The sequence below is a fragment of the Rattus rattus genome, chromosome 12 (assembly GCF_011064425.1).
Source record: "Rattus rattus isolate New Zealand chromosome 12, Rrattus_CSIRO_v1, whole genome shotgun sequence".
NCBI lineage: Eukaryota > Metazoa > Chordata > Mammalia > Rodentia > Muridae > Rattus > Rattus rattus.
Window position 1 is genome coordinate 60,014,691 of NC_046165.1, and position 22,538 is coordinate 60,037,228.

The following is a 22,538-nucleotide window of genomic DNA, read 5'->3' on the forward strand; positions in this document are numbered from 1 at the left end:
TTAATAAATGACATGGCATTTTTTTCCTCTCTCCTCCATGTTTCTCCTTGGGGCTAGGGGTTTATAGCTTGCCTGACTTAGAGCTTTTCTTCTTTTAATCCCTAAGCCTCGGTTGGAATTTATTCTTAAATTTGTTTATTAATGAAACAAAGAAACCTGAGGGGACCCTAAATTTCCCTGTATCATCTGGTAACTATAGAGGGACCCCAAAATGTAGTCACAATTCCTGAAACCTTCTTTTTAACATCAAACACAATCAATGAATTTTTGATACTGGGATTCAGGCACTTTTTTTTAATTGATAAAAAAGAATTAGGTTACTACAGCTACTTGATTAAAATTCAAAAGTCTGTAGTAGTTAAGTAGGAGGGATCAGTAATTTTAAATTGCCAGACTTTGAGTACATACAGATAAAGAAATCTAGAAATGAAACCAGTTTTAAAATGTTTATGGTATATGGATATTTAAATCCTGAACTTGGGATATTTTTCTCAGAGATTTTTAGAAGGTTGGTTTTTGTATTGGCCAGATGTGGGATTTTTTTTCTTTCTTTTTGTATGGGATTATGTGCCACCTGCTCAGGGCTCTGAAGGGGAGTTCCTCCTGAGCCACAGCATGCCATGGGCCTGCCTGCGGACCATGGTGTACCTGGGGAGAGGAGGACAGAAGACCTGTGCTCCTTCTTGCCAGATGGTTCTCAGAGACCTTTACAGTTTCTTCTTAAAATTCCAGCAGGACTAAACATTGCCATATGTAGATTCAAGGTCAGATGACATCACTGCATAGCCCATATTTGACTGCCAGACTCAAACCACTCATGTTAGCCTGTTCTCCTGAGGTGGAACCTTTGAGGTTTGGTTTAGCAGGTCCCACAGGGAAAGGATTGCCATGCTACACCTGCTCTCCACCTGCAGTAAAGGCCTTTGTTGCTTGACTCTTCCTTCTTATGCCATTCATACAACAAAAGCTCAGTATATGCTTATTATGCAACGGGCGTGCAAGAGTGAGTGGTGTTCAAAGCCTGTTGTGTTAATTATACTTTATACCGACTTTCTGCAGCACTGGTGCTCAGGAGGATTTCCTGTCTCCATAGTAAATGAGGTCTCTTGTTTACCGTTGTGGCTACTAGGCTAGCTGGCCCTCAAACTTCTGGACTTGCCCTGTCTCTGTCTCAGATTTTGCTGGAGGAGTGCTGGGATTACAGATGTGCAGTACTGCACCTGGCTTTATATGGATTCTAGGGTTCCAAAGTTGAGTCCTTATGCTCACATGGGGTGTACTCCATACACTGCAGGCACTGTCTCTTAACTGACAACCTGGCCTAAGTTTTCTTTGGCTTCTTCCCTCTTCTGCTTTGATTCGTGTTGCTCTAATAACCACCATAAGCAAAAGTAGCTTAGTGGAGGAAAGGATTTATCTGGCTTGTACTGCGCTATCACAGCCCATCACTGAGAGAAGTCAGCAGGAACTCACACAAGAACCTAGAGGCAGGAACAGAGACAGAGACGGTAGAGGAAGTCTGCTTACTGGCTCGGTTTCCATGGCCTTTTCAGACTGCTTTCTTCCATAACCTAGGCCCACATGCATAGGGTTGTCACCACCCACAGTGGCCTGGGCCATCATACAAAAATTGACAATAAAGAAAATGTCTCACAAACACAGACACTCCCACAGGCCAATCGATGGAGATGATTGCTTGCTTGAGGTTTCCTCCTGCCAACGACTCTAAGCTAAGACACCATCTATCACAGGTCGCCTTGACATCACAGGTTTTTACGCACACTCTTTCCTGGGAATGATGTAGTGCCGTGTCCTACAGGTAGAGATGTGTGTAGACATAGGTCCTATAATAAAAAAGATTCAGAAAATGTACTTGATCTTAAAAATGAGAATTAAATACATGTACATCTCCTAGGGTTGTGAGAGAGTTGAACGAAGTGTTGCATGTATAAAATAATGAGGTGAAGAAATGATTTGAAAAACACTTTTACTTGCTTCATCATTGAGCCAGTGCTCACTCCCTGGTCTTGCCCCCACTGTCCACGGATGTGAAGACGCAGCGTCCCAGCACGGAAAGGGGTTGCCAGGAGCTCCTCAGCTATTGGCAATGGATAGCTGCGGGTAGAGGGAAAGTAAGGATCAGCCACACAAGCTGCCCTAGATGGGCTATAAAAAAGAGGACACAGTGTTGGGTAGGAATAGACTGGGAGTGAGTCTGGAAGAAATTGGGGCAAGGAAGGTAAATGTGATTCAAATACATGATATGATCTCAAAGAATTAATAAAAAATGAGAAAACAAATTTAGAAGTGAGAAAAGAAAAAAAAAAGATTCAGGAGCCGGAGGAGAAAAGGAAAACATCAGTGCCGGAAAGCCCAAGATGATACAGAACTAAATCCCGTTGGCTTGGACGGTGTCGATCAGAAAGGCAGCATTAAGTTTACACTTCATCCAAAATGAGATCCTTAAAGTTCAGTCCTCTGTCCTAGCCATGGGAGGCTCAGAAAGCAAAGGACCAGGGACCCAGCGTTCTATGTAAGTGGTTGAGTCCATATCCAGACCTCTTTATCTATGAGGCTGTCTCTGACTTGCATGGAGTTGCATTCAGCCAACACTAGCTCCATTTCCTGCATTTCCCCTTTCTCCCTCTAGCCGTACAATATGCATATCTATAACATGGCAATATGGTAATATGTAGTGGTGATATGGATCTTAGACTGTGAGTTCGTAAGCTCCTACCCATCAATCTGTTGGGAGTATTGACAGCCCTTGAGAATGACAGGGGATGTGCGTGGGAGCAGGGCATACAGGATGTATACTTCTTATGATCACAATGATTGAGCTGCATTGCTGGCATTATCAGGGGTGGTAAACATTTGGCAGTGTTTGGACACCCTCACCCATGTGCCCATCAGGCCCAGGTAAGGAATCCTTACCATTCATAGATCAGGGGAATGCTTTGCCTTAGAGGCTGCTTGAAGTAGAAACTGCCTGAATTCCACCATAACAGACAATACTGTTTAGGGCACGTTGAGAGCCTGAACTCTGGTTGATGGATGACTCAATGGAAGTATCGACAGAATCTTGATCCCTACCACAAGATTCTTGATATGTTAAATGCCACCATATATATGAATAGTATTTTAGATTTGAGGGTGCCACAGGCACTGTTCTCTTTCTATCAGTGTGGGTAAAATAAGGGCCGTTACTGTTTGGATTATTGCCCCCTAGACCTTTCTTCACCAGGAAACTATGAGGTAAAAATTGGGTTGGCTTTGCAGACCAGGCATTTCACCAGAAAAATAATGTTTGCATCACTCCACACTCACATAAACTGTACACACAAAGAGACTTTGGAGGGTTCTTCTGATATCACACCAGGAAGTGGGCAGCCCCAATAATAGCATTGGGCTGTGACTCTCATGGTGCCTTTGAAGGCACACAAAGCCAATGACAATTCCAGTGGTAGCTAAGAAGTGTGTGTGTGTGTGTGTGTGTGTGTGTGTGTGTGTGTGTGTGTGTGTGTGTGTGTTGCAGCAGCTGGAAAGGAAACTAGCATCCTTTGCAGAGTCCAGCACATTGTCTCTGTGGCTTTGAAGGCACATAGAAAGCTAACGACACCTCAGAGGAATTGCCTTCTCGGGTGTTAGATGCCACAGATGCCAGAGATGCTAAAACCAGGATATAAAATCTTTCTTATAGGGCCTTTCAGAATCCTGCACATGCTTTTATTAGCAAGCTGAGCGTGGATATGGAAATGTTAATGGTCTGTGGAAGCAAGCTCAGCTTGTTTTCGCCAACTCCAGAACCATAAAAGTTATTGGAAAGGACACAGACTCTGGCTTCTTCCTTTGTCCCTTTGTTTCCTTCTTATTTCCTTCCTGATGGACTATCTGCCACACACCCTGGATTCAGAAGTAAATCAGGAGTCTTCTCTCCTGAAGGTGGCTTGCAGAAAAGGGGTCATTTGTGTGTTCATATCCACCATGCAACATGGAAGGCCAGATGTTTATACACAATGGCACAAAATCTGTGGAAACTTAGCTAGGGAAAAATGACATCCAGCTGATGGGGACAAAGCAGGCCTTGCCAAGGAGAGAGATGAAGTAGTGCTTAATTATTTTTACTTAGAAAGGATTCGGGCAGGTAGCAATTAGCTTGCAAAGAGAGAGATGATGACCACAAGGCAGGTGCTTGGTACTGGTAGGATAGTGTTTGCAAATCTGTAGGGCAGGAGTAATGTAAAGTAGGGCCTGCTGAGGTTAGAAGTTTCTTGACGTATGTATACTTCTGACCTCCCAGAGAAGGGATTATCGACTATTGATTAGTGGTCTGGAACTCCAGGCCTCACACAGGGAATCTAGTCTGCATCCGTATGACCACTACCTCAGAAGATAGCAGAGATCCTGTTGTCCCCCACTGCCTGTGGCATGTGTCAGCTGGCATCTAGTCTAGAGACTCCATTGCTGCGTGTGTTTCTGACCTGGAGACACCACATTAGCCTCGCCTGAACAGAAGGGACTTGGCCAGGCCTTTTCCAAGGAGCATAAACTCGATTTCTCTCTAAAGCAACCAGCAGCATCTCCTCTTGTACGCCATTTCTTTGTAACAGAAAAAGCAGTTATTCTAATTGAGAGCAATGGATTCTTGGAGAAGATGGGAACAATGTTCATAAGCCTTTTATGAAATTTCTTTTCTTTTCTTTTTCTTTCTCTCTCTTGACAGGGTTTCTCTGTGTAACAGCCCTGGAACTGACTTTGTAGACCAGCCTACCTCAGAGATCGCCTGCCACTGCTTCCCTGAGTGCTGGAATTAAAGGCGTGCACCTCCTCACCTGGCTTTTGCAATTTCTTAGTGAGGGTTTTGGTTTCTTAACTGACTAAAAAGACAAAACCAGGGAAGATTGATACATGTTGTCTCCTCTCAAGGTTTCACAGAGTGAATCTGCCCAATTTGTCAATCAAATGCTCAAGGGTGTTTGCCATTTTCCATTCCTGAGTATGCTGTTCATTGATGTGACATGGATCCTGATAATTCTGTGAACAGGGAGTTGGGTCAGAGGAAGCAGAGTCTCCATTCACAAAACAAGCTTCGTATTAGTTATCTTTCTAATAATAATAATAAAAAAAACCTTATGGAAGGAAGGAAGGAAGGAAAAAAGGAAGGAATGAAGGAAGGACAGAAGGGAGGGAGGGTTTATTTAGGCTCATGTTTGGGGGTGCAGTCCATCATGGAGAAAAGGTCATGGCAGCAGGAACATGAAGCAGCAGGCCATGTGTTCAGTCAGGAAGCAGAGTAATGAATGCCGGTGCTCAACTCACTTTCTGCCTTTTTTTTTTTTTTTTAAGATTTGTTTATTTATTTATCAAAGTACACTGTAGCTGTCTTCAGACACACCAGAAGAGGGCATCAGATCCCATTACAGATGGTCATGAGCCACCATGTGGTTGCTGGGAATTGAACTCAGGACCTCTGGAAGAGTAGTCAGTGCTCTTAACCGCTGAGCCGTCTCTCCAGCCCCACTTTCTGCTTTTAATTCAGTCCAGTACTCCAGCCCATGGAACAGTGTCTCCCATATTTAAGGTGGGTCTTTCCATTTCAACTAGCCCAATGTGGAAAATCTGTCACAGATATGCTCAAAGATTTGTTTCCATAACAGTTTTATTGAGATAGAAGAAGAAAAATGGGTATCAAACTCAAGTTGTCAAGACTACCACAAGACTCTCCGATGGCTTCTCTGCCATCATTGGTGCCAGATCCTTGCACAACTGCAGCCCTACCAGGCCATGGTTAGCTGTGCTTGTGGCAGTTTCCTGTAACATCCAGTTACAGTGTGGACCATCTGAGTGTGGTAGCCCAGGAGACTCAGACAGCAGGCATTTATTCTTTGCACCTAGAGTGTTGTGGCATCCAAGGTACAGGCACTGGTGGCTTCTGGTGAGAACTGCTTCCTGAGTTGCAGTTGGCCACTTCTCTGCTGAACATCAGAGAGGAAGGAAGCTCCTGGAAAGGCACCGATGCCATCATGAGCCCCCCCACCCCCCGGGACACATCACCCTCAAGAAATGTGCCTCTTAAGAATATCACTGCCTTGAATTTTTAGGGAGACAAACACCCAGGAAAGACAGTCTTCTGCCACATACCCAAGAACAAAGAGCCGTCCTCTCCCAGCCATGTCTGAGATATGCAAGTATCTAGTATCAAGTATCTAGTAGCCTGACTTTGTAACATGAATAAACTTTCAGAACATGTAAAAAGCCCAACAGCAATCCTATACGATAGTTAACTGTAAGGAGTATGCCGCTAAGCCCAAAGTCTGTGGCTCCCTCAGGATCTCAGTCACAGGGCAAACAGGTCACATCAGTAGCTTTTGGACTTCCAGTCTCATTAGACTCCACAGTTAGGCCTTTAGGGGCCATTTACACACAGGCACTTGGGCTGAGAGGCTGAAGGTTTCTACAGCAGGCCTGGCCTTGTAGAAATTGTAATAGGGACCCAGTTTTCACTGAGTTCTATAGAGTACATGTATAAAAACCTACATTGCCCAATTGGAAATGGGGTTGGAAAGTTATTGGGTATAGATAAGTCTGTAAAGATGTCTGTGGTTCCTGGACCTGTGTTATTATGTGTACTCTACCCCACCTCACTTTGAACTCTTGGTCTTCTCATGCTGGGCTTATTACCTGTGTGCACTGTCTTGCCTGCCTGATGGGGCCTTAGGACTACGTTCTTACGGACCATTAGTAAGGGCAGTTGGAAGGTGGAGATCCTTGTTGATGGAGCATCAGCACTGTGTGCTGTAGTACATTAGACACTCATGACTAGTCTCTAGGACTGATAATTAGAAAGAGGAGGTCCCACAGGAGTGCCCTGGCTCCCAGGCTCTCTAATCAAGAAGACTTTTGGATAAGGTGATCTTGATCATAAATGTCACGATGGCAGGGTCATGGTGAAATCACAACTGAGCACCTCCCTCTAATGCATGTAAGGTCTACGAGCCTAGGTTCAAAGCTGGGCTCCACTACTCACTGTCTTTGTAGCTCATCCCTTCACCTCTGAGCCTGTCCACACCTGAGCTTCAGCAGTTCCTAAATGGAAAAGACATCACAGTGCTGGTGCTCAGCTTCAAGCTCGATGGCTTGCTTATGTGAAGGGATGTGTTGGAGCATGAAGCAAAGCCAACTCACAGAGTGATCCTCTGAGGTGGACTTTAACTTGAATGCACATTCTTATCTATTCCCCCACCTCTTTGGATTTGGCTTGGAATAACCTGCATTGGAGCAAATGTCCATATGCCTCTCTGGGCTTCCTTTTGCCCATGTTCATACTTCCCCCTCTCTGCTCTGTAGTTGGGAGTGAGTGTCATGGAATTCCAGGTATACGTTGATTGATTTTTACCAAGGAATCAAGAAAAGACTTGGCTCCTCACAGCCTGGGCCTCAGGTACAGTGCCAGCATAACCTGTCTGTGTGACACACTCCAGCACTGTCAGTTTTTACCTTCTACTTGAACATCATAGTGTGTCTTCTCAGCTTAACATGATAGTCCATATCATGGGGCAGAGTGGTTGTGATGACCTACAAGACATCTTAGCCCACAGTCACAGCAACAACATAAACAGAACCACAGAGCCTGTGGTAATGGGGCTGTTCCCAATGACACTTAGAGGGATGAGAAAGGGTATTAAGGCTCCCATATGATCTTCTCCCTGAGAATTCGACTTGTAGTCGTCACTGCCTGATCTATATACTGGGTTTTAAAAATGTTTAAATATATGTGACATAAAGGGTTAGGGAGTTGATGAAGGGTTTGCCTTGTAAACACAAGAACGAGCTCAATCCTTACAACTGACCTTTAAATAAGCTGGTTCTGATGGCCCATGCTTGTAATCCTAGTGCTGGGGAGGCAGAGACAAGCATATTCCTGGGACTCACTAGTTGGCCAGCCTAGTCTAATTGGCACATTCCATGCCAGTAGAAACCCTGTCTCAACAAGAATAACTACATGACACTTGAGGGACGACACCTGCCATTGTCTTCTGGATTCTGCATACACAAACGTGTATATGCACATGCACACTTTCACCCATACATGTATCCACCCATACAGGGGCATGCACACACATACACAAGAAAGAGATAAAAAGTTGGCCAGAGGTGGAACTTTTCCATTGTGCACCTGGCCTTAAGTCATCCATGCTCCTGTAAGGAACCCTGGGAGACTTCACCAGGTTGTACAAGAAAGCTTTGTTTTGTCTATCATCTCTCTCTATTTGGGGTGAATACCTTTCTTTTACTCTCCCTAAGAAAGTCAGGGGATAAGAGCTTTTGGGCTGTGGAGTTCATTGTCTTGCATGGGCTTTGGAGTGATTGTTCTTGTGGTCCATGGCCACAAGTCAGGGGAGCACTGTGGCTATATACTTTGCATCTGAGCTCTTAGGCCTCACGGTGACTGAACAAAGACCCTGAGTATTTTAGAGACAGGAGTGGGATATTTGGGGGGGGAACAAAGACTCCTTTGTGTCCTGATAGAACACTGCATCTACCCCAAATGTCTAGTTGAAATATGTCTGCAAAGAGCCCTCTTGAATTCTTTGTTTAACAATGTCAATGTCATTACATGTTCTGTTCAAATTCTGTTTTACAAACAGTGCTCCAACTGTGGGCTTTCTAAGAAATCAACCCCAGAGAACTCTTGTTGGAGTATTCTGTATCGGAGATAGGCTGAGAGAGTTGGAGCTGTTGCCAAGGGAACCAACAGAGGAACTTAAATGAACAAATCTTGCAATTTCATTTAAATTTTGTGTGACAGTTGACCTCAGCTTTGCTTGAAGGTGGGGAGGAAAACGGAGTCGAAATTACAGCAGTCAAAGATGAAAGAGATGGGCACCCTTATTTTAGGTTCAGATGCCTAGCTTGTGTGTTAGTGGTTCACTCTTTAAATAGGCAGCGTATTTATATCCCCCTTCCTCTCCCTTTCTCCCTCTCTGTCTGTCTTTTTTCTCTCTGTGTGTTATGTATATATGTGTATACACATGTATGTCACGTGTGTATGCGTGTGGTGTAGGCTACTGGTTGACACTGAGTGTCTTCCTCAAGTGTACTTTATCCTACTTTTGAGCCAGTGTCTCTCACTAACAAGCCTTAGGGGTTCTACTGCCTCCTTCTCCCAGGGCTAAGGTTACAGGTGCATCCTGCTGTTGTGTGGGTGCAGGGGATCGAACTCACACTTGTGTGGCAAGCATTTGTACAGCGAAAGTGTGTCTCCAGTCCCTCTCTTTTCCTTTAGAAGAGCCTTGGGGAGGCTCTTTCCATAGTGTGACCAGCTGCTCAATCCCTGTCCTTGATCTTAGGGAAGTTGACATCTCTTGCAGGGGACTGGGGTACTGACTTCAGATGACTTCAGAGAAGAGCCATGTGCTAAAGGCTCTTTGTGTTTCAAATTATTGACACACGGATGCTAAGGTGACAAAAGAACTGCCAGTGTTCTTGGGTGCCAGTGCCAGTGCTGCTCCACCTCACGTGCTTTCTGTTTTTGTCTGTTATGTTTGGGTAAGATTTAATGCCACAGTGTTGAAAACAGTGGAAGTCGTCTTGCCACAGGTAATATCGGTGATCTCAGTTAGTTGTGTGTTGATGCATGTTCCAGATATTCCATTAAGTGTTTAACGTACATCACCATGCTTGAGTTTCTACTGCAGTCAGATGGAAGTGTGACTCTCAATTCCCAGAATGCACCACACACCGCAACTGAAATTATGTCAGTAGCCATAGCCTGTGAGTTTCTCATCCCCTGTGCTGGGTAAACCTAGGCTGAACAGTACAAATTCTATTTTTCTTGTGAGTTAGAAGAGCCAGATATTCATAGTTTCACATGGCTCCGCCCAGCACACATCTGCTTATACTCACATTGGCAGACACCATTCTGGAAGTTCAGAGGCCTAAAAATATGTGGGATTTTTTTCAGAAAGGCAGCACCAACCATGCAGAAAGCTAAATTTTCAACCGTTTCATCTGGTCATCATCAAGCGAGAAGTCCATGGATGGTTAGAACATGTAGTGGTCATGCCAAGGTTTCATAGAAATAGTCTCTGGTGAGATGGGGAGGCCGGGACCACCGCATGGCAACTTCCAGAACACCATGCTTCACATTCCTCTGATAGTTTCAGATTTTAGGACATCAAAGCAAACATGGCATGTGACATCTGTGACATAGAGGAAAACAACACGTGGGCTCCAGGCAGTAGAGAACTGCTGTGTGGAGGAGAATGATGGGCAGGGAATCCAACAGGCCACTCAAGGGAAATGAGGCTTAGAGCTGGCAGGGAGGCAGGAAAGGCTAAATGGAGGGTGGGCCTGGCTGCCATCTTGGTTCACTTGGACACTCTCTCTCTCTCTCTCTCTCTCTCTCTCTCTCTCTCTGTCGTTCTCTCTTCCTTTCTTCCTCTCTTTCTCTCTTCCTCTCTGTCTCTCTGTCTTTCAGGTGTGCACATGTTAGCTTGGCTCAGGAGCAGGCAACTTCTTGCTTTCTGGGCCCCCACAATGGGATCTTGTTTCCTTCCTTGCCTCAACACAAACTTTTACCCATCTCAACAGGCTTCAGAAAGTTGAGTCTTGGGGAGAAATGGTTCCAGTTTCAAGCCTACTTCTCCCCAAAAAGGGGCTTTGCACTCTACAGATTTGCTGACCCTGTGCTTGGCTGCCACCTCCCCATTGCCTTCTCTCCATACACAAGAATAAGGTCTGTCAGGTGCAGTGGGTAAAGCTTCCCACACAAGTGTGAGGGCCTGACTTAAACCCCCAGAATGCATGTAAAGCCAGGTGTAGTAGTGCTTGTCTATGATCCCAGAGATTGAGAGGAGGATTTCAGAAATCTTGCAGGCATCTTGCTGGTCATGCAGGGGTCACCTGCCAGAGTTCCCATTTCCAAAAAGGCACAAGGTGAGGATTGACATGCAAGCTTGTCCTCTGATCCTCACAATTCTCTGTGATACAGGTGTACAGGCACACTCACACAGGGACACGCACACACTGATCCTCACAATTCTCTGTGATACAGGTGTGCAGGCACACTCACACAGGGACACGCACACACAAGGTTAAAGTTTGTCTTCTCAGACCCGGAGTGAGAATGTCTGCATGTCCTCATGGCTCACACGCATCATCTCCATAGGGTTGTGCTTGGTAATTTTGAAAGGGCCAGAAACCAGGGAATTGTAAACTGCTTATTTAAGCATAATTCTTCATATATTATTGAAGCAGGCTGATGGAGTCCAGGGACTTGATCAGGGGCAGTGGGGGCCTCCTCTAGCTGATCCTGAGGTGTGCCTTGCTCCAGCCACTGCATTTCCCCTCTGGTGCTGTCCGCTGTGGCTCCTTATCTCATCCTTTCCATAAGGTCAAAGACTTTTCATCCTATGGATGCATTGACTATAGGTTTCTATGGGATTCTGCAGTAACCTTGATGTTGCCTGGAGACAAGAATTCGTCACTGCCTCAAATCCAGGTTGCCCACTGAAGACTGTCCACATTTGTCCTCATTCTGGGCAGTGTACATCATTGTTCTTGGTGCTTTCTTCCTTCTGACTCTGGTTTTCAGAAACAGCCTTCCCACCTTTATTTCCCAATTGTATTTTTTCTCTTAATTTCCTGTAGGTCAGCATAGAAAGCACTGGGTTTATGACATTTCCATACAGATATGTCATTGTATCTCATTCTAGTTTTCCTTCCCTCCATGCTCCTTGCTCAACCTAAGTTCCCAGTGCAGTTTTGGAAACTGGCCTCTGGATCTGTGCATGTAAAGGGGTTGTTTATGCGCTTGTTAAATTTAGACCTTTATGGTGTGTGCCACGGTTGGCGACTGTCATCTGAAAGATTATTCCGACGTTGGAAAGTTGCCACTTGGCTTCTTTTGTAGAAGAAAGGGCTGCCCCATATAGATCATTGAAATAGACATTTTCTGTTATTCTGGTCCTGCTTCACCCTAAAGGGATTATGACATATCAGGGAATAGTTACATGGAAAAATTGTTTTATGATTCATGCGTGAACCCATTAAAATAGCTCACCTAAGTTTAGTTGAAGCCACCCCCATGATGTTTGAGTATAAACAGCTCAGAGTGGTTTTCTGGCCTCCTCTACTGTGGGACACACTGTTTCTCAATGGAAGTCTTACTTAGAACCTGTGTTAGTCGACTGCCACTATAACAAAAATATTCAAGACGATTCATGTACAGAGAGAAAGGTTTGCTTACCTTCATGGTTTAGAGGTTTTGCTCTATAAGTAGGAAGACTCCTTGCTTCTAGACCTTTGTTTGGGAGGATGTGGATGGTGATCTCAGGAAGCATGTGGTAGAGCAGACTGATAGTGTCGTGGCCAGGAAGCAGAAAAGTGGATTGGGTTCCCACAGTCCTGAATAACTAGAGGATGACTCCTTCCAGAGAGTCCACCACCTCCCCAGAGCACCACCATGGGATCCAAGCCTTTAACACATGGCTTTTGCAGGAAATTCAGCACCCAAGCCATGACAAAACTGTACCAAGCAGATGGAAGCCCTGAGTGCTTGTGGAGATGTGAGGAACCCAGAGTGCATGGTACAGCCAGCTCTGCTCTTTCCTTTCCTGAGGCAACTTCCTGCACAGAAGTTTAAAAACTGTTATGTGAATACCAGCAACTGTGCGTGATAAACGAAGTAAGCCTAAATTCAGAACGTTAAAAGGATGTGTTTATACATTGTTTTATTCAAACCCAAAGGGAAAATGGAGATAGCAAGGACACCATTATCTCTCCTTTGTCCTCAGTTCTTATAAGAGGGAATAGTATCAAAGGGGTTAGGAACCTGGTAGAGGCCACGCAGATGCTGTGCAAGGTGGCAGAGATTACCATGCAGTTCTCAATTTAAGGCTCATTCGTGGGGCGATGAGGTTGTAGATAAAACCCTAGTGGCTCAGAACTAGGCCAGCGTTTCCAAATGCTTTGCTTAGTGATGAGAGGGGAATAGAAGGCTGTTCAGAAGGGAGCGTGATGGGGATATTCTCCCAAGCAAGTTGATGGGAGACTGAATGAAGATGGAGCTTCCTTGGGGGACATTCATGGTTTGAGCTGGTGTCAGTGAGGGTGCCAGGGCTACTCTCTAGAGGGGACTTGAGTCACATACAGTGCTAGGGAGAGCGTGTGGAGGGGGACAGAGCCTTTCAGCAGTGTCAGTGGTGAGCAGCCTGTGGTTTATGAGATATACAGGACCACCAACTTCCGCAGTACAACCTTTGTAACTATTCCTGAATGAGAAATTATACCGCTGCTTTTGTGTCACTACTCAAATATGTTACCCTCTTAATGACATTCTCTGATTCGATATAGAAGGTAATCTGAATTGTAACAATATGGTATGTTTCCCCATGGGGCTAAATTATGGCATTTGCATTTCGAATGCAATAAAAGGCTCTAAAAAGAAGTCATTCCCCCTCCTGAATCATCCCTGGGAAGAGAGCTTGCACACTGTTTTGTTTTGTTTTTGTTTTTGTTTTCCATAACATCTGGAGAAAAACACTTAACAACAAAAAAAAAAACTCAACCAAACAACAACAAAAACAACAACAACCAAAACCACCACCACCACCAAAACCCAAACCAAAACAAAGCCCTACACCTACCTTAGATCTGCATGGGGAGGGGAAGATGCCTGGGCAGAGGTTCAGAGTGAGGTTAACAATGGCAGAGTCCTGAGCAGCTGGCAGCTGCTGAGCTGACATGGCCAGGTGGGTCATTGTGTAGCATTGTTTGTCCAGGGTCCAAAAAATAAGTTTAGTGTGTGTAGCCTATTGGTCCCCTCTGTCCTGTGTGTGTGTGTGTGTGTGTGTGTGTGTGTGTGTGTGTGTGTGTGTGTGTGTGTGTGTTCGTTCATGTGGAGGTCAAGGTCAGAGGATAACCTTGGCTGTTGTTCCTAAGTACCTCCATTTCCTTTGCTTGTTTGAGACAGGGTCTCTCATTGACCTAGGGCTTACCAACTAGGCTAGATCGCTTACCACGTGAACCCTAGGTGTCCTCCAGTCTCTTTCTTCCCAGCTCTGGGATTATAAGTGTGTATCCTAACAGGGCTGGCTTCTTTAATGTGGGTTCTGGGGATTGAGGTCAGTTCCCCATCCTTGAAAGAAAAGTGCTTCACCGAGCATCTCCTCTGTACCTATCTACTCTGTCCTTCCGAGCCTGAGATTTTAAAGATTTTCATGATAGAAAGGATACTTTGAGTTCCCTCTATTTGAGTATAATATATAGGATTGAGTATGTGGCTTATGAACTTACTCACTCTTGGCACTGAGAATATCATGATGCTATTTGGGCCACATTTGTCTATATATTTAAGAAGACATCATTATGGAGCTGGAAAGATGGCTCAGTGGTTAAGAGAATCTGCTGTTTTTTCAGAGGGACAGAATTTGGTTCTCAACAACAATATAAATGCCTGTTTTCTGTGACTCTAGCAGCAGAGGATCCACTGCCCTCGTCTGGACTCTGTGAGCGCTGCACTCACAGGAACACACACACACACACACACACACACACACACACACACACACACACAAAATAATAAAAATTTAAAAAATACATTTAGCAAGTGAAAGAAATTCCCTGAATGTAGATGGTAAAACAATATTCTCCATATTTTTAATTTTAAAACTAGCAGTTTTTGGTGTTGGTACAACACAGGAGTTGATCAGTGTGTTTTGGGGCTAAAATACACAAGGTGATTGTGTCCCCAAAGAATGTGTACAAGCAAGTGACTCTAAGTTTCACTGCTGTGTGTAGTGCAGGGTGGATTGCTCTTGTCGCCACTGCCTGGCTCATTGCTTGGGTGCGAATGTGGCCAGGAGAAAAGCTCACACTTGTCTGGAAAACTTCAGGCAATACAGGAGCCCTCTTGAATGGGGACTAAAAGGAGAGGGAAGGCGATGTACCTTTCTGCTCATGTTTTACAGAGAGTGGGCAATTGTGACACAGCATGACTGGACAAAGAGGTACGGGCTGGTAATAAATACAGAGGGTTTTCCAAGGAGGCTTCTCTTCCATCCAATGTCTGCAGGAAAAGAGGGAAGCTACCTCTTCAATGGAGGTTTAAGGACCTGCCCCGTGTGTGTGTGCGTGTGCGTGTGCGTGTGCGTGTGCGTGTGTGTGTGTGTGTGTGTGTGTGTGTGTGTGTGTGTGTGTGACATTTTGCTCTTTTAGGCTGGGTCTCTAACTGGAACTGGAGCTCACCAATTGTACCAGACTATGAGCCTCAGGGATCCTTCTGCCTCCGCCTCCCAAGGTGGGGTTATAGATGCACATGTGTTTGTGTGCTTTCTACGTAAGTGCCAGAGGTCGGTACTCAACTCCTCATGCTGGCTCAGCAGGGCCTTTCCCCTGACCGAATTATCAGCATACGTCCACCATTTGTTTCTAGTGTCGCACTGCACGTTCTCAGCGATTGGTTCAGGGTGTGAAGTGGGGTCCTCAAATGCTGTGGAGATTTTTGGAGGCTACTTGATGAGACCTGTCTCTAAGGGTCACTTGTGAACTCAGTCATGGTGCTGGCCAGAAGAGTTCAAGAGCTTTGCCAGGGTATAGTCCCCTATTCATAGCCTTCTGGGTATTGTCTTGAGCAAATTCTGGAGTTGGAGGAGCCCATTATTTTAGAATCATGCTCTTTAAAAAAAAAAAATCCCAAGACAAAGTGTAATTGCCTTGGGAAGAGAGAAGGTACCATCCCAATCCTTTTCTTGTTCCTTCTTTTACCTGTCTCATGGGATCTCTGCCTCACAGGACCACACTTGACTCTCACTTCCTGCACCAAGCAGTTAAGCACCATGCCACTGAAAGGATGCTAGGGAAGGAAGCTCCTTTCCCATCGTTTTGTTTTGTCTTCTCCTTCCAGGGGAGAGGAGCTGAGATGAGCTTGATTGCTCTCTGCATGTGCTAAGCTTGTGTGTTTGTCCTCCATTTTATGTGGGACCCACTGAAGGGGGAGCATGGAAGGAAAGGGGAGGTGAGCTAATGCCAGCCAAAGGCACAGCACGTGCATCTGAATTTCAAGAGCGTGCAAGGAAGCCAAACGTTTTCAGCAAAGGGCCCTTCCTGGAGTAATCTGCCTGGTATGCCATCCCAGTTTGTTGTATAATTTCAGGCCTGTTGCCATGGTAACCTGCTTTGGTGCTACAGTGATTGTTAATCAGGATTTGTCCATATTCCCTCTTTCATCCCGAGCCTCTGAAGCCTTATGGATTAAATCACAGTTCTCATTGACAGTGGCATAGATCAAACATTATGGCCAGACATAAAATCCTGTCCACTCCCTGTCATTTCCTGTTACCAGATACAGTGAATACAAGCCGAAGCCCAACTTTACAAGGGAACCAGGGCTCCTCAGGCCACCTCCGATGGCTGCTGCACAATCTAGCATGCTCGTGAGAGGACCACTGTAGTCTAAAATTGCCAATCTGACTGCAGATATGACTCTAGGAGAGAAGTTTCCGTGTGCCCTAGACTCTTTTCTTGGGTCCTTTGTAAAAATACAGATGCCAGATATTTGAACCCTAACTCTTGGAACACCCCACTTTCCCTCTTTCTCATGAACTTTTCTGGGTTTCTGTTTGCTGCTTTTCTGTATTCCTAGGGGAGAGAGGTCAGGTGCTAGCTACCCTAGAGCAGAGGCTTCAGCATCATTGGTCCCGGGAGGCCTTTGGTGTGACTGCTCTTACCATATTAGATGAAGTTCTAGGCCTGGGAAGTTGGTGTCTCTACAGTACAGCATCTGCATCTAACAGGGCTACAGCCTTGCCATCTTTGGGAGAAGTTCAGAGGAATGTGGGAGGGCCAAGCTGTGGCCACACAGTATGGTAGGTGATGGACAGGTCTCCAGCTAGGATGCCAAGCCAATTCTTGCTTTGTTAGGTATCAAGTCCTTTCACCGTGTTGGTTAACCCTGTCACCTGTGAGGCTAGCCTGCCTGGATCCCATGTCTGGCTCTACCATTTCCCTTTGTGCTTCCTTGGCAAGTGTTGCAGCCTCTCTGAGCTTCGGCAAAAGGGAGGGTATTAGTGCTTCCTCCCTCAGAGTCCTAGAGCCTGGTGTCTCTAAAGTGCCTCCCTAGCGGCTGGCAGGTTAGTGTTGCATAGGCAGGTGTTTATAAATAAAGGAGACAAGAAACAGCATCACATGCACAGAAAAGTGTCCAGATCAGATGATCGGAACAGCAGAGAGGTTCAGAAACCAGCACTTCCCTACCCCCTCCCCTTCCTGCTTTCTCTCCTTGATCTCTGATATGTGCCCAGCCCCCAAGTATCATTCTGATTGGCTAAATTAATTCTGCAGTATCCTGCTGTGAATAATTATGTTGATCCAGTGTGTATTCTGATGCCTTTTTTCCCCCCTTTGCCTAAATTATAATGTGACAATTGCCGCTCACAGCTGGCTCATCAGAGGTGGGCAGTTTGGGAATTGGCACATCTGAACACGCTTCTCTGTTAACTCTCTGTCTTGATTGCTTAAGACAAGACATATGTAAACCCCATGATTATTGCCTCTCTCTCTCTCTCTCTCTCTCTCTCTCTCTCTCTCTCTCTCTCTCTCTCTTGGACTTTGCAAAGACTGCCTTCGAACATAAAGCTGCTGGGTTTGTTTTGGGGGAGGGGGACATGTTGGAGTTCCCTCTCCCTCCTCCTTCCCCCTCCTCCCTGCTTTCCCTTTCAGACAATAAATAGCTGTCAGGCTTATGTCAAGGATGAAATTATAGGTGCACATGAGGCCTTGATTACATTGTTTTGGAGAGATTGCTATTAGCATACTGAAATGAAGTCTAATTTTTCACTGACAGAGCCGAGTCAAACTCAAGAGACAGTGGCAGGCAGACAGTGTGAGCAGAGAGCGGCCCAGAGGCAGGGGCACCTGTTCTGTATCTCGACTGGCATTTCTGTATTTCAAACAACCAACAGAAATAAACTAGTTAATGGAAAGAATATCTCCATGTTAGGGAAAAGCCCGTGATAAAGAATGGGATGAGGGTTCAGGTGGTCGGTGTTGAGTGTGGTTTTCATGCGCTTCCTTTCATCTGAAGGCAGTTCTTCAGATGGCGGAGCTGGCTGGGTTTGAACTGTAATATGAGCTGCCTGTAAGTGCATCCCTCTGCCTGCCCTGGAACCCTGACGAGGGGCTGTGATGGCATGAAGAACGGACAGACACCCAGACTCACGAAAGCTGGTCAAGTGAGGCGTGCACATTCCAGTGGAGTAGCATCTATCACCACTGCAGCCTTGAGCCTCAGTGCGTATCACGCAGAGCACTGAGGGCGCTCCACAGGCTCTGCCTTCCCCTTCTCACGTGGCCCTCGCGCATCTCACTCTCTAGTTTTGACTGCACAGCACAGCAGTGGCAGGCTGCGAATGTCCAGAAGAGGAAGATGTGGTTGCTAGTTTTTGTATACACTAGTCACTCCCCCAAACTCAGACCCTTGAGGAAATCTTTGTCATTCCTCGGAGCCTGGTCCATATAGGGAACAGCTTTGCCATTCTTATGGCACTAAAGCATTGGAGTCTTCAACATGGCCGTCCTCATTCAGTCAGGACTTCAGCCATTCTCCTCCACGTTCACACCAAATGCAGGGCACACACCTTCCCGGGTATTGGCTTTTTTTTCCATTCTGAAGATGCAAACATGTGTCTGTTCACTTTCAAAGTCTTTTATTAAAAAAATAATTCCTCGCGTGAGGTCTCTCTGAGATGTTTGAAGGAATGGTGTTTCATAGGATGGCTGGTTAATAATTGTGTGTGTTGTTGTAAGCATCTCTGCTCACAGTGGCAGAAGTTCAAAGCCATGCACAGTCAGATGTGACTCGCACACACACCCGTAATCTCAGAGGGTGGAGGTAGAGACAAGAGTGTTGTGGGTCAAAGCACTGCCCAGACTACACAAGACCTTACCTCCAAAACAGAAGACCGCCCCCACAAATGAACACACCTCTCTGTTTGCATGTGTATGTTGGTAGCGCTTTAATGTGTGTTATATTCTGAGAGATTAAATGGCATTGCTTCATTACCATTAAAGGAAAAGTGGAGATTTAACCTATAATATCCAGAGAGTTTGTCAATAGGAAAGCTTGTCTCAAAAGAAAATTCATAGCCAGACTATGATATTGCTTATTTGAAGTACAAATGTCAAGCATGTCCTGTGCATAAGGTGCCATACCATGGTCATGTCTGGTGAAAGTGATGCCTGCAGCTAAGAGGTATGTGGTCAGGACCCAGAGAGAACACATCTGAGTGTGTGAGATAGCATCACCTGACTGGAGTGAAGGACACACTGGGGAGTGAGGTAAGTTGAGGGAGAGGAGAACTAGTCTGGGGTTAACTGGAAGAGGACACATTGCAAGTGCACCCCAGAGTGTAGGGAGCATGTCAGACATGGAGGCAGAATAAAGGCATCCCTGGCCAGACACAGCCTGGGAGCACCCAGAAGCAAGAGCAGGGAGGGACTGAGATGCTCAACATGGTGATGCCTCTGAGTCACTGGAGAACTGTTAATTAAACGACTCCGGCTGGCAGTCCTTAGAGACAGAAAGTAGACTAGTGGCTGCCTGGGGCTGGGACCTGAGAGAAATGGAGTCATTGCTTGAGAGTGTGGTGTTTCTCTGGGGGTGATAAAGACATTCTAAAATGGAACATGACGTGCATGTATTGTACAGCCCTGGGAGCAGCCTAAAGCCACTGGGTCGCACTGTGAATGTGAATTATATCTCAATTAAGCGATTAATTTTTTTTTCTTTTTAAGGCTCACACTGCAGTCCCGTTAAGTCAGACTGACTGGGCCAGGCTTGGATTGTCACCTAGAACCCAGAGACTGAAGTGGTAGAAGGCCACTGAAGCGGCGTGGTTCTTAGCCTAAACATTCTTGCTGGAAGATCTGTAGTTTCAAAGCCACTAGAAGTTTGAAGTTGCAGTGGGGAGATGATTGCCTTCTGAGCACCTCTCACCTCAGGAAGGCCGAGGTTGGGTGATTGCAGGCTCAAGTTCAGTCTAGGCTGCAAAGAGAGACCCAACCTCAATCAGAAACAAAACCATAACCCAGAAACTTGTTTGCAGGACATGGGAGGCCAGCAAGACTTGTTTTGAGTCACCAGCAGAGAGACCAATTATCCCTCAACTAATACATGTGAGGGAAGAGACAGCAAGAAATAGAGCTGGCCAGTGCTTGGTACAGCCTGGCAGAGGTCTGAGGGAACAGAAGTTTCCCAGGATGCATTCCTGGGAGGATGGGGAGTCATTGCAGATGGAGAAGGGCCAAGAGGAATTGGGAGCTGACATGTGTCGTTTGGCCTCTGTTGGATTTGCGGGCATAACAGTCCACCCAGAAGAGGACATGTATAGTTCAGTGGGGACGTGCCAGAGTGGTTTTGACCCCAACTAGAGAAGGGGCAGGAAACAGAGACCAGGGGAATTCAAAATGACCAGGGGGACCCTTTTTCTCGCTGACTCCCTCACTTGGCTCAGCTGTCACCTGCTGTCTCACCTGGCCTCCTGTTTGCTGCCAGAGTGCCTCTCCTCTGACTGAGTGGCCCTAAAGTGAGTGAATGAGAGGGTTAGTGTTGCTGTGACCTAAATCAGAGTGGCACAACCGTCCCTTCTGATGGATGCTGTTGGTCACATAGTCCAAACCTGGTATAGGAAGAGAGTACCAAAAAGGCATAAAGCCCAGGAGGCACAGGCATGGGGCCATCTTGGCTACTTCTCTCCAATTTCTGGCACTGTACTCCAAATAATAAATGGAACAGAGCAGTGGATGGCATAGGGCAGGCTGTGGCAAAGAGTCCTTCCTGCTCCTGGCCCAGCTCACTTGTGTGGAAGTCTATGCTGACTGGAGGATCTAGGACTTCATGTGCCAGAGAGGTGAACATGGCCATCTCTCTGTCACTTCTGAGGACTTAGTTTGCTGACTCAGAACATGCACAGACTCCTCACCCTAACACCTGTCCTCAACTATGCTGTTATGCAAAGCTCGAAGAGTGAGCCGTGGCTTTGGTGGGCTTGGAAGAATGAGCATGTCTCCACTCTCAGCAGAAGTCCTGATTTGGGTACCCATAAATTTGTCAGTTCCATGGTGACTTCCCTAGGGCTCTGCCATAGGCTGCTGTGATGGCCACCTAGGTACCCTGGCTGACCTTGGATCTGAGCCTAGTTAGGCTGAGTACTGAAGGGAACAGGTAGGACTGACTCTCCATTTCCTGAGACTGCTGCTCATATACCTTATAGGCTAAAAAGGCAGAGTGCCTTCAGAAAAGTATTACGATGAAGGCTCCATTTTTGAAACACTGGGGATGGGGTAGATCTTCATAAGTAGTATGAGGAGGATCACCTTTCTCTACTTCATAGCAGTTTTATGTATGTATATAATGCTTTTTATGTATTGTATATATTACGCAATATTATATATATGAATGATATATATATATATTAACAACCCCAACCTCTCTTGTCTCCCTCAAACTCCCTTTGGACTCCTTTGTAATGATCCCTGCTTCCTTCTCCTCCACCTTTCCCTCTTTTTTAAATGACCCACTAACTTTAAGGAGGGTTGCTTGCATGAGCATGAATGGAGTGGTGATGGTATTTCCTGGAGAATGGGCAACTTAGCAGTGTCTACACCACTGAAGAAGAAAAGACTCCCATTCCCCAGCAACCATTAACGGCCAAGAGTTCTTCAGCTAGAGGCGGGACATCATGAGCTCCTCCGTCATCTTTGGTGGAATGTTGATGTACTCAGTCTTGGGCAGGCAGCTCCAGGAGCAATGAGCTCATGAGTGTAGTGGTCCTGTGAGCCCCAGAAGACAGTGTTACACATCATGCCTCCCCACCCTCTGGCTCTGTCCATGCTGTTAAGTACCCACCTTCTCTGTGAGCAGAGCTCCAGCTTCCTAACCACTGGGGTGGTCAGGGCCTCTCTTGGGAAATGAATGCTGAACATTTGTAACTGGAATACCCGATCTCCTTGCTTTCTGCTACTTGAAAATGCCAATGAGCGGAGACAGGAATTGAGTCTTTAAAATCGCTCTTTATTCAGAGAGCCTGCAATCTGGGAAAGCAGATTAACATATTTAAACTCTGCCTTGCATCTCATTTCCAGCAGATTAGACAGGAGGTGGTGTGCTGGTGGGTTTCTGTCAACTTGCTACAACATAGACATATATGGGAAGAAGGAATCTCAACGGAGAAAATGCCTTCATAAGGCGGCCTGCAGGCAAGTCTGTTGGACAGTTTCTAAATTAATGATTGAAGTGGAGGGCCCCTGTCCACTGTGGGTGGTGCCACCCTGGGCAGGTGACCCAGGATGGTATAAGAAAGCAGGCTGAACTAGACATGAGGAGCAAGCCAGCAAGCAATTTTCCTCCACAGCCTTTGCTTCAGTTCCTGCCTCCTGCTTCCTGTCCTGGCTTTCCTCAGAGATGGAGTTTGGCCCAAGAGTTGTAAGCTGAAGCAAACCCTCTTTCCCAAGTTGCTTGTGAAAAATGGACAAACCAG

General features: G+C 46.0%; 1 protein-coding gene across 5 annotated transcripts in view; it reads left to right on the top strand.

The window, feature by feature from the left end:
* The window catches only part of Msra (methionine sulfoxide reductase A), a 322,939-nt gene that overhangs the window by 45,354 nt on the left and 255,047 nt on the right, over positions 1 to 22,538 (top strand). The window contains exon 2 of one of the 5 annotated variants that reach the window (XM_032917521.1): positions 4,724 to 4,816. The exons of the other annotated variants lie outside the window; for them this stretch is intronic. The gene's annotated coding sequence lies outside the window, so the exon portion shown is untranslated. The remainder of the gene's footprint in view (positions 1 to 4,723; positions 4,817 to 22,538) is intronic. 5 annotated transcript variants of the gene reach the window in all.